This window comes from Terrapene carolina, unplaced genomic scaffold (assembly GCF_002925995.2).
Source record: "Terrapene carolina triunguis isolate 2854851 unplaced genomic scaffold, T_m_triunguis-2.0 Scaffold580, whole genome shotgun sequence".
Classification (NCBI taxonomy): Eukaryota; Metazoa; Chordata; order Testudines; family Emydidae; genus Terrapene; species Terrapene triunguis.
Window position 1 is genome coordinate 2,747,918 of NW_020664931.1, and position 15,878 is coordinate 2,763,795.

Genomic DNA, 15,878 nt, shown 5'->3' on the forward strand with positions numbered 1-15,878 from the left:
CAGACTTTTCCAGTAGCTGTACTGGCCGCGATTGCCAGGGCAAATTAATCATTAATCATTAAACACGCTTGTTTTTAAACCATGTGTAATTTTTGCAAAGGTACACTCACCGGAGGTCCCCTGTGTGCCCTCAGGGTCTTGGGTCAGTTCGGGGGTTACTGTTTCCAGGTCCAGGGTGACAAACATATCCTGGCTGTTGGGGTAACTGGTTTCTCCGCTTCCTTGCTGCTGTGAGCTATCTATGTTCTCTCCATCCTCATCTTCCTCGTCCGCCGAACCCGCTTCCCCGTTTGCAGAGAGGGACTCATAGAACACGCTTGGGCTAGTGGTGGCTGCACGCCCTAGAATGGCATGCAGCTCCGCGTAGTAGCGGCATGTTTGCGGCTCTGCCCCGGACCTTTCGTTTGCGTCTCTGACTTTGTGGTAGGCTTGCCTTAGCTCCTTAATTTTCACGCGGCACTGCCGCGCGTCCCTGTTATGGCCTCTGTCCTTCATGGCCTTGGAGATCTTTTCTAATGTTTTGCCGTTTCTTTTACTGTTTCGGAGTTCGGCTAGCACTGCTTCATCTCCCCAGATGGCGATCAGATCCTGTACCTCCCGTTCGGTCCAGGCTGGAGCTCTTCTGCGATCCTGGGACTGGGACTCCATCATGGTTACCTGTGCTGATGGGCTCTGCATGGTCACCTGTGCTCTCCACGCTGAGCAAACAGGAAATGAAATTCAAACGTTCGCGGGGCTTTTCCTGTCTACCTGGCCAGTGCATCTGAGATGAGAGTGCTGTCCAGAGCGGTCACAATGAAGCACTGTGGGATAGCTCCCGGAGGCCAGTAATGTCGAATTCCGTCCACACTAACCCAATTCCGACCCCCTAAGGCCGATTTTATCGCTAATCCCCTTGTCGAGGTGGTGTTAGGAAACCGGTTTAAAGGGCCCTTTAAGTCGACAGAAAGGGCTTCGTAGTGTAAACGTGTCCAGGCTTAAGTCGATTTAACGCAGCTAAAGTCGACCTAAACTCGTAGTGTAGACCAGGCCTCAGTTTGATGTCTTATACTAGTTCTGACTGAAAAACTCTCTCTTTGTAGTTTAATAAACTTGTTTAATTTTTTAATTAAAATTAATCCAGTGCTGCGTTTAAATTGAATTGTTCGGTATCTCCAATTAAAGTAGCAAACTGTTGTACATTCACCTCTTACAGGGACAATAGCTCTCTAATATCTGAACTGTTCAAGAGAGGACTGGACAGAACAGAACACACATTTTGGGGGGAAATCTGGGAGTGGGAGTATGTTGGGGTGTGACTAGAGTGTGCTGGCAAGCTGCATCTATACACAGACACTCAGGGTGTGACCTGCATGCTGTTTGGCTGTTTGTGAGGGGCCCAGGTTGGCAGCTACAGTAGCAAAGCATACTGAGGAACCCAACACTGCAGGACAGATAGTGACACAACCCCTCACTGGTCTGGATTGCACCCCAGAATATGATAACCACACAACTCTTTCTCCCATTGGGCTAGCTATTTCTAAAACAATCAGTGCTAGCAGCAATATGGTTGCTTAAGTGCTATCATCTGGATGCAGGATAGTATGGTCAAAATGATATATTATTACAACTTGGGAGTTGGGAGGTGGGGGCAGAGAAGAGTGTGCTTGGAGGGGCTGGAGTAGTTTCCTTATTGTGATAAAGGGTATATACATTTTATTATTAGCTCTGTCCCAGAGCCACAATAGACCCCACAACTCCTGTGCTAAGAGAAAAGGGGACCAAGATGTGCAAAGATTTGCATGAGGAAAGTACTAAACTGAATAAGCATACCATCTTCTCCAGTAACTTCAGGGGTCCAGGCCACAGAGTAGGCACAGAACCACTGAGTCTTCTTCTGAAGCTGCCCAGACTGTCTTCAGTATTGGTTTAGCCAGTACAGAACATAAGAACAGCCATACTAGGTCAGACCAAAGGTCTATCTAGCCCAGTATCTTCCGACAGTGGCCAATGCCAGCTACCCAGAGGGAATGAACAGAACAGGTAATCATCAAGTGATACATTCCCTGTCACTCATTCCAGGCTTCTGGCAAACAGAGGCTAGGGACACTATCCCTGCCCATCCTGGCTAATAGCCATTGACGGACCTATCCTCCATGACTTTATCTAGTTCTTTTTTTAACCTTGTTATCGTCATGGAGATAGTATATGTGGCAATAAGGAGCTTCCACATCTCATGCCATCACATAGACATGTGCCTGGATTTGGCCCCATAAAACATTAAAAATCAATACATAAAGGATGGAAAAAGGAGAAGAAAATGGTAATGAACATAAGTTACAAGTTAAATGTAGGTGATTGATAAGGGAAGGGAAGGGAATCAATGAAATAGCAAAGGCAATAGGGTTAAAGGCAATAAGAATGCATTTTTAAAACATATTAGGAACAAGAAAACCCCTAAGTCAGATATTTCTAGATGCAGATGGTAAAATTGTATATAGTAATGTAGAAAAGGCAGAACTGTTCAGTAGATATTTCTGTTATGTATCTGGACACAGTACGAGGATGTCTCCATCCCACATAATGTTGTGGACAGAACAGAATGTTTCTCCTCTGTAACAAAGGATGATGTGATGTAGCAGCTGCTAAAATTAAAGATTTTCAAATCAACAGGCCTGGATTACTTATACCCAAGAGTCTTAAGGAAACTAGCTAAGGAACCCTCTGAATTACTAATGTTAATTTTTAACAAATCTCAGAAAATTAGGGAGATGCCATAGGATTGGAACCCTGCCAACTCAGGGAATTATAGACCAATTCACCTGACATCAATCCTAGGTAAAATAAAATAATGGAATGAAGAATTCATTTAGGAATCTATTAACAAAGAATTAGAGGCTAAAATATAATTAATGCCAGTCAGCATGGTTTCATGGAAGGAAGGTCTTGTCAAACAAACCATTTTGACAGGTTTACATAAAGGCAACTGTGTTGATTATAATCAAATCTTATGTTTCATGGCTTCTGCTGGTAACCTACAAGGTCAGGAAGGAATTTTTTCCCCCAGTGCACAATTGACCACATGTATTCCACATGCAGGGGCCTTTTTTTCATCTTCCTCTGAAGCATCAGGGATTGTCCACAGCTGGAGATGAGACACTGACTGAGTGGAACAACATTGTGAGGTGGTATAGAGAATCCTCTTTCTAGATGGCTGGCTTATGTGTCTTGCTCATATGTTCAGGGTCAAACTGATCACAAGATTTGGGGTTGTAAAGGAATCTTCTCTCAGTCACATTGGCACAGACCTTGAAGGTTTTTTGTCTTGCTCTGCAGCTTGGGGAATGGATCACCTGCTGGGATTTCCTGAGTATGTCTCAGTCAGTTCCTTGTTATGGAAGGGATCTTGGGCACTGGTAGCACCTCAGTCTTTCCTGTTCTCTGCCTGTGGCACACAACAGTTTAGTCTCCTGAGGACTGAAATGCTTTAGTCTAACTAAAGTTATTGGGCTCAAAATTGCGGTAAATGGGTGAAATTTAATTGCCGGTAATATACAGGAGATCAGACTACATAATCTAATGGTCTCATCTGGCATTAAAGGCTGTGAAACTAAGAAAATCGGGTTTGGCATTGTCAAGTAAATACATGATTTTTTTTCATCATGTTCTGTCATGTATTAGCTCTAATTCAGGAAAGCGTTGCTATTTTGGGATAACAGCTAAGAATTTGTTAAGAACTTTCCTGAATCAGGGCCATTAACAAGAGTATTCTTTTTCTGACTTGGCTGAAATGACTACTATAAATAAGCCTCAATAAATACATAAATCATATATATGCATTTGTAGGTTCTCGCTTGAAAATCAGACTTGTGTGGCAACTGGAGTAACACATTACAGAATAATGGCCTTTATTGTTTTTTTCTGTAAGTTATTATACAGAATAAAATATGTATTCACCTGATACTGAAGCATATAGTATTTATTGTGCCTCTCTCCTCTGTACTACTTCCACTATGACAATTATATCTCTCCTTTCCCTTTTTCCTTGATCCCTCTTGTCAAGCCTCACCTGCAATGCACACAGAGTATAAAGTGGGTCTCAAAAGCACAGAAGGGAAGGCTGTCCTTTCAAAAGGCCATTTGCCTCTGTGGTTGGTAGAGCTATACAGACAAACAGATTTAGTGCTTAAGAGGTGTTCACGATTTTAGATTAAATCTACAATTCCTTCCCATTATATATGTAATGAACAGCTCCGCTGAGTTTGAATAAAACAGAAAAAAATTATTGTTATTTTAGAAGTCTGTATTGACAGGTGTTTCACATTTTGTTTGAATGTGGAAGGAGCCTGGCAGAGTGGCTGATAACTAGGGAGAAACCTGTTGGCTCTCCAATACCCAAAATAGAATTCTTGGTACTATATGTACCTTGGCTGATGAACGCTCTGCTCTTTAATATGTCTGATGCAATGGCTACGTTTTGGAAGAAATGTCATTTCAAATTGGCTTTTGCCACTTTGCTGGAACAAACAAGGCTTGTAGTTTTAGAACATAAATGCATATGAATCAAGACTATTGTCTCTCAGTTTTGATGAATCATTTTTCATGAAAAAGTGGGTAAAGTAGCAGTTTTCTATAAGAAAATATCTACTGGTAATTAGAAATACTGCACTGAAACAGTCAGGTAGGCGATACTGGCGGTAGAATGACTGTATCCAATTGGGTGAGGAATCTTGGCAAAGCCAAGCAGAAACAACTGACATGTTTGTATATCACTTCAAGGAGCCTAGCTAACAAAATGGAGGAACTAGAACATCTGGTGCAGGAAGTGAAACCAGATATTATAGGGATAATAGTAGTCATGACTGGAGTACAGATATTGAAGGCTATGTGCTGTTCAGGAAAGACAGATATAAAAGTAAAGGTGGTGGAATAGCATTGTATCTTAATGATGAGGTAGACGGTAAAGAAATTAGAACTGATAGAATGTATAAGACATAGTCTTTTTGGGTCAAAATCACTTTGGGGAAGAAAACTACCAGAGGTTCCCTTGGGATAGTGCTTGGGGTATGCTACAGACCCCCAGGGTCTGATCTGGATGTGGATAGAGACCTCTTTAATGTTTTTAATGAAATAAATACTAATGGGAAGGTTTATGCTAGGTCTTGGAACAAATTTTGAAAGAGAAAGTAGTTAAGGACATAGAGGTAAACATTAATTGAAATAAAATACAACATGGTTTTAGAAAAGGTAGATCATGCCGGATCCACCCGATCTCCTTCTTTGAGAAGATAACAGATATTTTACACAAAGGAAATGTAGTTGTCATAAACATACAGCTAAGGGTAGCATAAATTCCCTCTTTACCCTGTAAAGTGTTAATTCCTCTTTTACCTGTAAAGGGTTAAGAAGCTCAGGTAACCTAGCTGACACCTGACCAAAAGGACCAATAAGGGGACAAAATACTTTCAAATCTGGGGGCGGGGGGAAAGGCTTTGGTCTGTCTGTTCTGTGTGCTTGCCGGAAACAGATCAAGAAGGCAAGCAATCCAACTCAATTAGAATTAGTAAGTACTAATAAGGGAATGCGTTAGCTTACTTTTATTTGGCTTATGATTTCCTTGTCTAGAAGGAGGTTTATCCCTGGTTTTGTAACTTTTTTTTGCCTAGAGGGGGGATCCTCTATGTTCTTGCGTCTTTTGTTATTCTGTAAAGTACTTACCATCCCGATTTTACAGAGGTGATTCTTTTACCTTTTCTTTAATTAAAATTCTTCTTTTAAGAACCTGATTGATTTTTTTCATTGTTTTAAGATCCAAGGGTTTGGGTCTGTGTTCACCTGTACCAATTGGTGAGGATAATATTTTCAAGCCTCCCCAGGAAAGGGGGTGTAGGGGCTTGGGGGATCATTCTCAAGCCTGCCCAGGAAAAGGGATGTAGGGATTTGGGGGGATATTTGGGGAAGGTAGGGCTCCAAGTGGCCCTCCCTAAATGTTTGTTTAAATCACTTGGTGGTGGCAGCATTACTTAATCCAAGGTACAAGGAAGAGTTTGTGCCTTGGGAAGACTGCCTACAATGGCATATGGCTGATCTGTGACTGCTAGCAGCAAATATCTCCAATGGCCAGTGATGGGACACTAGATGGAGAGAGCTCTGAGTTACTACAGAGAATTCTTTCCCAAGTGACTGATTATATATAACATACACACAGAGATTCCATCACATATATATAATCTTGGGTGGAGGGAATCATATTTTGAATTAGTAATTATATGTTTTATAAAAATCTTGAAAAACAAATATACACCTTTTTCATTGTATAAGTCTAAGGAAAATTCCCTTATAATATATGTCAAGCAAAATTTTGGACTAAAAGGTACTTCTATGTGCATTAATTTGGGAATCAGGTTTTCATTTCAGTATGTATTTAATTTGGGACAAGCCCAGGAGATGTGTACAGCCCGCCACTGTAAAATCTTGGTCAATTGGCAGGATAATGTTGATCAGTTGGCAGGATAATGTTGCAGCCAAGTGAAGACGATTTCTGACCCAGTAACTCTAGTTTTTTATATCAGTGTCTGTCTACCTGATTTGGATGCAAATTGCCATTTATGGACATAAATTCTCATTTTTGTGAAGACAATGATAGCACATGCAAAACTAAAGACAAATGGTTAGATTTCATTAAGAACAAATAGTCTTCAAATTTCTGCAACATTCCCCTATTGGGAAAGTTAGTGTCCTGGGCATCAGAAATTTGTAGGTATGGGTGTGTTGGGCCAAAATCAATCCTGATGTAAAACCAATTAAATCAGTGGAGTTACAGAGGGATGAATTTTGACTGTTGTGCTCAGCTCATGTCGACTAAATACTATGGCCAAAATTGTCTATTTGTGAAACAGACCAAGACTATACAGTAAAAACAAGTGTATAGTCTTTCTAATATTAGGAATCTATTTATGAGGTAAGATGTAGATACTGAAAGGGAGAAGGCCATATATGGGTCCTGTAAATATTGAGTGCTTCCCTATAAAGGTGAGGAGTTTCACATAACATAAATTATTCATATTCAATTAAACATTACTTCAATATTTTTCTTTACTCTGACTGATTGAAATGCCAGAGAGGAGACTGGTTGGTGCCAGAACATATTTAAGAAATCAAGTGAACTTGCTAAGAAACAGTTTCATGGGATCTTAAAAACATTTTTCATCTTTTATGCTCTGGCTGTTTCCCAAAAGTAAGATTTCTGTGGTGTCTGCAAAGCAAAGAAGCTGTTGAGTTGAGGACAGAAATAAAGTATGCATCATCTCAAAAGGTCTGCTTTTATCTCAAGTATTTTAGATTTTCAGAAGTACAAAGAAGCTTGCAAATACTCCAGCAATTGCAGCTATAAAATGAGAATACTAATCTTACCTCTAGCATTAATAGTCTCATTTATAGCATTGAAGGGGAGCTATTCTTTTTTCTGAATTTGAACATTCTTTCAAAGTCTCAAATCCAAAAGCAAGGTTGTTCACAAACACCCAAAGGTGGTCCCAAAAGGAATCTCATCAACCACAGAATAAAATTTATGCAATGCGACATCAGCTAGCAGAGATGGAGCTACTTTATAAAAAGTTCCTATAAAAGTAAAATTCCAATTAATAATTTCCCTGGGTGTCTGCACTTACATCTATTGGGTGGCAGCAGCCATAACACACATTTCATGCTCAATTTCCTTTCATTTTTCTCCCTCTCACAGATGTAAACTATTATGTTAAAAATGTGCTCTTCTAATGAAAGGGTTTATTTCTTTAGATGTTTAATTAAAACAAGAAATCCAAACCCTCCTATTTCACTAGGAGGGTGGTGAAGCACTGGAATGGGTTACCTAGGGAGGTGGTGGAATCTCCATCCTTTGAGGTTTTTAAGGCCCGGCTTGACAAAGCCTTGGCTGGGATGATTTAGTTGGGGTTGGTCCTGCTTTGAGCAGGGGATTGGACTAGGTGACCTCCTGAGGTCTCTTCCAAGTCTAATATTTTATGATTCTATGAAGGTGAACTGTGCTGGTTGTTATACATATTTTTGATATCCTAGTTCAAAACCTAGATCATTCTTAATGGAAGATTAAAAAAGTGAGGCTGCAATGAAGATCTTTGCTAACTAGACCATACTAGGCAGACAGACAGGAAAGCCTGTGTATTTTCTGCATATGTATTAAGGCTTTTGTAACACAAGTAACATTTCAGGCAAACAGCTCTCTAAGGTTCTAATGACAATATGGGTGAAGTATATTGTCATAGCTATACATGGAACATATAATCAGTGTCTAGAACACAAACAGGCCTCAATTCCTAAACAGCTTTTCTTTTATTTGCAAATCCATTTGCAAACTCTTGAGTCTAAGAAAATCTATATAAGTTTAGAAGGCATCTGACACAGTGCACCTTACATCATCTTTTTACCTGTGGTGGGGTGACTGCCCCACACAGGCAGGAGAAGAGTTAAGGCAGCCTGGAAAAGGCTGCACAGAACCCCGCCAATCAGAAAAGGACTTATTGGGAGAGCCAATCAAGAGAAGGCTTGCTGGAGCAGCCCATATATAAAGCGCTGCTCAGCAAAGCAAGGGCAGTCTCTCCCTGGAGGGCAAGGGGGAAGGACTATCTTCTAAGGAGCACTGGAAATGCTGCAGTGCTGGGCAGGGTAGCAGAGCAATAGGGGAGCTCTTGGATGACCATGGCCAGAATGAGGCCCTGAAACAAGCGCAGGGAAGGTTGCTAGAGCTATGGGGGAAAGTAGGCAGAGGGAATAGGAGGAGGGGAAGTAAGTGGCTGCCAGCTATGGGGTCCCAATATAGCGGGTGGGCCAAGTTCCCCCTTCCTCCTTTACCCCTACTTGGGTGGATGCTGCGGTCTGGAAGTGATGCAGGTCCAGATGGTGGAGACAGTGGAGGAAGTGGAAGTAATGGTGAGTGAGACACTGCTAGTAAAAGGTGCTCTGGTGGTCCAAGAGAGCTAATTTCCAGGACAACCAGCAGGAGGTGCCACAGTGGTGAGTCTGCACTGCTACACCACCCTTTTAATGTGCCTGTCAGACCAATTTGGTTGGACTTTAAACCCCCTTAGGGTATGTCCATACTGCAATCACAGTAGCTTATGTAGATATACCTGAGCTAGCTTTAATCTCCTGGTTCACTCAGCATGTAAACAACATACATTTTGAATCCCATGCTCTTCAGTAAGTGGATTAGGGTGACCAGATGCTAAGTGGAAAACATCGGGACTGCCGCAGGGGGGAGCGCCTTTTTAATTGTTACACTCACCCGTCCAGGTCTTCGGCGGCAATTCGGCGGAGGGTCCTTCAGTCGCTGATGGTCTTCGGCGGCATTTTGGCGGCAGGTAATAAACCTTGCTGCCAAAGACAGAAGCACCTGCCACCGAAGACCGTCAGCGACTGAAGGACCCTCCACCGAATTGCCACCGAAGACCCGAATGGGTGAGTGTAAAAAAAACAATAAAACGCCCGAAACAAAATATCGGGACAAATGGCGTCCCAACTATACTTCAGTCAGGACGCGGGACAAACTCCTCAAAATCGGGACAGTCCCGATTTTATCGGGACATCTGGTCACCCTAAAGTGGATGTCAGCAGACATAAGCGAGTTTAGCCAAATGCAGCAGAGTTTCAGTTAGTATAAGGAGCCCCCTACCCCAGTCCAACTACAGACCCGTTATGTTGGCTCTGTCAGTATAAAGGGACTAGAAAGATAGATGATCTACTCACCAGAGAATGCTCCCACTATTAAGGTGCTGGCAGAATAGCCCTCCATGCGCCTCTGTGCCTTGAAGTCCCTGGGGCAAGGTTGGAGGAGGGAGTGTTACTGATGCACACTGAGCTTAGCTGGGCCGTCATTGGGAACTGGGGATAAGGATTCTCATTTACACATCTTCTCTGAATCTACAGAGGCCAGGTGTCCTCCAGGTCCCCACCTACTCATGAGCACTATCAACCTGTGGGCTATGCCATATTTTTATGTCATTCCTAGAAATGCCACTTTTTGAAGGTGGCACTTCCAGGAACTGTTTCACAATGTAAGGCAACCACCACGGGCCAGCATTTTACTCACATTCTTCTTGTCCTCTCAAAGGTCACTAGCTCAGAAACAGGTCACAAAGACAAATACTCAACTAGTGTGTTGTAGATATATTATCTTCTGATCTTCTATACTTTTCCTCATTATTTTCATCTTTTTATGCCATAAAAAGTATTTTCAGGAATAGCAATAATCTCATGAAAATAAGAATAGTATGTGATTAGTGGTAGTATAGTCTACATTAGTGGTAGTATAGCCTACATATTCTATTTTATGTTTTCTTATGGTAGGACTTAAAACGAGACCCTATAGATAATATGATAACCTTCCTGTCCTTTAAGCCTATTGAAAAGTACTCTTCACTTCCCAAGCAAACATAACCCTAATTTTTTGGCATAGGTCAAATTCCAGATAAAGTTTATTCAGTGAGTACAGGCTAAGACATTCTTAAGCAGGATGATTTTCACTGTGAACTCTGCTTTGGTGTCTTAAACCAGTGGTTCTTGTGGTTAGATGCTGATAGATGTTTGGCTGCGTGTGTGTGTTCTCAAGCAGGTGTATGTGTACCCCTGGGGGTATGCAGAGGTCTTTCACGGGGTACATCAATTCATCTAGATATTTGCCCCACTTTCACAACAGGCTACATGAAAAGCACTAGCGAAGTCAGTACAAACTAACATTTCATACAGATAATGACTTATTTATACTGCTGTATATACTATACACTGAAATATAAGTACAATATTTATATTCTAATGTATTTATTTTATATGTTAAAAATGAGAAATGACACCATTTTTCAGTAATAGTGTGCTGTGATGCTTTTGCATTTTTATGCCTGATTGTGTAAGCAAGTAGTTTTTAAGTGAGGTGAAACTTGGGGGTATGAAAGACAAATCAGACTCCTGAAAGGGGTACAGTAGTTTGGAAAGGTTGAAAGCCACTTTCTTAAACTACAGGGTAATACACTACTAAATCAGAAGTTTTTGAGGTCGCTTAGTAAGGCATAGAGTTGACTTGGCACATATTGGAATAATGTTGCTTTGTTCTATTATTTGTTAGGATTTTTTTTGTTCAAATGTAAATAGATATATTTGTTTATGATGATCAAAATCCAGATACCCCAGGGGGAAAGCAGGGGGTTTGAATCCCAAAGATCAAGCACTTGAATCAACTGATAAATATACAATAATTATTGTACTATAACAGGGTACTGAGTAAGATCTTTTATGAAAGCTGGTGACATGCTGGCCATGAATATTATTGTGCGTTGTATATACATGTGGAATATAGTTATGTACGTGTGCTGGAAATATGTTCCTAAAATACATTGTGGAAAGAGCTGATAAATAAGCCTGACTTAAATAAAGGAATGTGGATTTACCTATCTGGGTCAAGCTTTGTAAGTTAGACGATAATGAATGTACATTTACATATAAGGAAAACAAAGCAAAGTAAAAAGTGTCAGCTTGGTGAGCACACTGAGGACACACCGAAGTCTGAACTCCCATGAGGTCTTCCTGGCCCTTGAGGCTAAGACAGTGGACTTTGGGAAATGTCAGGAAAGCAAAAAACATTCTAGATATCCATCACTTAGGATACAGAGGGCAGCACCCTCTAATTCCATGAACATTGGATCTTCTTGCCAGAGGTCTGGAGATGCTGGTGACTTGATGTAAGTGAGAAAGCTGTTTAGGCAAAGATTGTAGCTTGTTAAAGTTAAATCTTAGATACTGGAAAGCATTTTATTTTATTTTGTTTGTAACCATTTCTTGTTTCTGTTACCTCTGCTGAATATCACTTAAATCTCTGTTCTATATTAATAAACTTAGTTTTACTATAAACCATCTCAGTGCTGTTATATTGAAGTATACTGAAGCCCTCAGCTAACCTAACAGGCTAGTATGTACACTGTCTGGAGCAGAGGTCGACAACCTCTGGCACGCGGCTCGCCAGGGTAAGCACCCTGGCAGGCCGGGCCAGTTTGTTTACCTGCCGCGTTTGCAGGTTTGGCCGATCGTGGCTCCTACTGGCCGCGGTTCGCCATCCCAGGCCAATGGGGGTGGCGGGAAGCCGCGGCCAGCACATTCCTCACCCATGCCACTTCCCGCAGCCCCCATTGGCCTGGGCTGGTGAACCGCGGCCAGTGGGAGCCGCGATTAGCTGAACCTGCCGACGCAGCAGGTAAACAAACTGGCCCGGCCCGCCAGGGTGCTTACTCTGGCGAGCCATGTGCCAGAGGTTGCCAACCCCTGGTCTGGAGGCAGTGAATGTAATAATTTCTGAGCATGTCCAGTGAGAGGAATGGGACACTGTAGAGAGCCATCTCTGGGGAACTTGGGAACTGGGGTTCACTGATGATTACCTACAAGGCAAGGTTTGAATTGGCAGAATCTTGAGGATTTTGCTAGTGAAGTGGGCAGACTGGTGTGGCAGGGACCAAACACACAATCTGTTCTCCAGCAATGCTCAGTCTTGCTAAGGCAGAGGGGTAACACAGTGTTTTACAGTTCTGGGCTGCCCTGAGGAGAGCATCACATTACTCCACTAATATTATTGAAATGCCTTTCGGAGGCAGAAGTTTTGGGTATCATAAAATGGTGTGGCAAAAAAATGATAATCAGATTGATGTACTTGGAAGCCAAAGTAATGAAAAGTAGCCTTATAGTAGCGAGATAATAGAATAACCAGCCTTGTAATGTAATGTAAATCTATAATAATATATTGTGAGTGGTATTCTTGATTCTTACAATTCAAACAATACTGTAAAGACTGCATATATTTAATAGATCTAACTGCAGAACTTTTACATTTACTGCTTTTGGTAAGTAGCCAAATGAATATTTAATGTGTTATAGCAGGAAATATAAAATCATTCCTGAGGTTTGGTTCAGAAAATTATCCATACTAAGATATAATGAAGTCTAAATAAATATTTAAATATTGATATTTTGTGTCAAAGAAGGGGCCCATTATATAAGAATAATATTTTACACTTAAATAGCATCTTCTATCCAAGAAGCTTAAAACACATTACCAGCATTAATTAATTTAGCTTCACAATACTCCTGTGAGGTACAGTGGGTAAGAATTATTATCCCCACTTTACTGAGGAGGAAACTACAGCACAGAGAAGTTAAAGCCAAAATTTTCAAACTCAGGTGCCTAAAGTTAGGCAACTCCCATGGACTTCAAGTTCACTGACATTCACTGAAATCAATAGTATTTGTGGAACCTAAATATGCCTTAGACACTTCATATTAGGTACCCAAGTATGAAAAGTTTGGCCTAAGTGATTTCCCATGGTCAAGCAGAGTTAGTAGGAGAAGCAGGAATAAGTCACAGTGCCAAAGACTTTTAAAAAAATATTTATGCTCCTAAATCCACATTTAGGTACCTAAATAAGTGGCCTTAATGGGAGCTGCTGGGTGCTTAGCACTTTTGAAAAACAGGCCACTTAGCCTGATTCTGATTTCACACCTGGTGCCAAATTCTCTGCTATTCTGACTTTATTGACTGAACGTCCCCATGTCTCTAAAGCATTGTAGGAGAACATACATAATCATATACATACATCATATGTTGAAGGAATTGTTATGAAATAAATTGAAGGACCTCGTGATAAATTAATTTATCATGTACATTTGTCTGCTGCACCTGTACTCTGCTCACTACTCCAGCAATCTGGGGCACATTTTGATATTCCACACCAACCTTGGGCATTTTCAATCAGCCATACATTAAAAAAAGAAAAAAATATAACCTTCCAGGCAAATGTTTTCTTCTTGTCCCTTGAATGTGGATTCTCCCCCACAAAGTCACATCTATTGAAGACCAGAACAGGAAACATTCAGTGCTGCAATAGTGACAACATTTCTATACATAAAAATGTCACAGTTTCAAAGTCCAATATCTCCTGACACCAAAGGGCTAAAAATAGGAGTCCTTTTAGCACTGAGAAGGGGAGAACTCCAGCTTTCCTGAAAGTCCCAATCTTAAAATTCTTGAACCTTAAAACTGATTATTTGTATATCTAGAAGAGCTAGTTTAGGTCATTTTTGGAAGTTTTTGTGATTTCCTCTGAGCCTCACACAGAGGGAGTCATGGTAAATAAGGCACCTGGCTTTACAGGTAGAAGGATACAAAAAATAACGCCAATACAATCTTTACAACTCTTTAAGATAGACCTCTAACATATGTAGCATTTACAGAATATATGACAGTGACTTCACCACTTGTAATATTGTAAAGCAGCCATCACAAACTCATGCCAAAAATCCCTCTGAACTATACCACAGCATCATATATTATTAATGATGCATCACTGGTGATCATTATTTGTGTTGCAGTAGTTCCTAAGGGCCCCAATCAAAATCAGCCCATTGTGCTGGACACCGTACAAACTCATTATCTCTCCACCGTCCCACACCCACACCTCTCAATTGGTCACTCTTTCTCGGCTATTGATGAACACTCACCTATGGCATATTGCTCTTCTGATTTTAAGATCAAAATTGTTTCATTTTTATGTAAGTATTCAGATCAGACAACCAAGAGGTAAAATACAAAAGTGCTTTCATATTATAAGTTATATATGTTGTATAATAGAGTAGAATCTGAATCATTCATGCTAGGGACAGGGACACCCATTATAAATCATTGAAATATGAAAATTAATGAGTAAAGATAAAATCAACTCCATAGCAGAAGGCCCAAATATCATATAGTAATTCATTTCCTGAACCTTAAGTATAGTATCAGTTTAATTCTAATACATAATGTACTGGTATACCTGTGATTATTTCCCTCTATTTGGTGTACTATAGTATACCGGTGATTATTCCCCTCTATTCGGCATTGGTGAGGCCACATCTGGAGTATTGCATCCAGTTTTGGGCCCCTCACTACAGAAAGGATGTGGACAAATTGGAGAGAATTCAGCGGAGGACAACGAAAATGATCAGAGGGCTGGGGCACATGACTTACGAGGAGAGGCTGAGGGGAACAGGGCTTGTTTAGTCTGCAGAAGAGAAGAGTGAGGGGGGATTCAATAGCAGCCTTCAACTACCTGAATTGGGGTTCCAAAGAGGATGGAGCTCAGCTCTTCTCAGTGATGGCAGATGACAGAACAAAGAGCAATCGTCTCAAGTTTCAGTGGGAGGTCTAGGTTGGATATTAGGAAACACTATTTCACTAGGAGGGTGGTGAAGAACTGGAATGGGTTGCCGAGGGAGGTGGTGGAATCTCCATCCTCTTTTAGGGCCTGGCTTGACAAAGCCCTGGCTGGGATGATTTAGTTGGTGTTGGTCCTTCTTTGAGCAGAGGGTTGGACTAGATGACCTCCTGAGGTCTCTTCCAACCTTAATCTTTTTCTTCTTCTTCTTCTAGCATCTACTGCACTGCCAGAGAGATGGATTCCATTATCTAATAGGTCTTTTCCATCTCTAAATTCAGTTACCCAGTATTTCCCTAATAGATGTGATTAGAGCTGACTGAAATTCATTTAAAAATAAAAGTTTGCAAAGGTTCCTTTGAAAGTTTTTGCATATTGATTTTGTGCTCAGAAAGGCTGGGTTCATTTAGAATATCTCCTGTGCGTTTGCGAACAGGGGCTGCTAACAGGGAGTTTCGCAAGGGAGTTCTCCAGGTGAAGGAGGAGCAATACAGCACCCTTTTGGGGTAAGTGACTGTCTGCAGTGTGTGTTTGTTTGTGTTTGGGGGTTACTTGCTGTGTGCTGAGCTTGTGTTTGGCAGTCTGTTTGTTTGGTTGGTTGTTTGAAGGACCGTGTGCTGTGGCTGACAGTTGGAAGCTGTGAGCTTCAAAGGA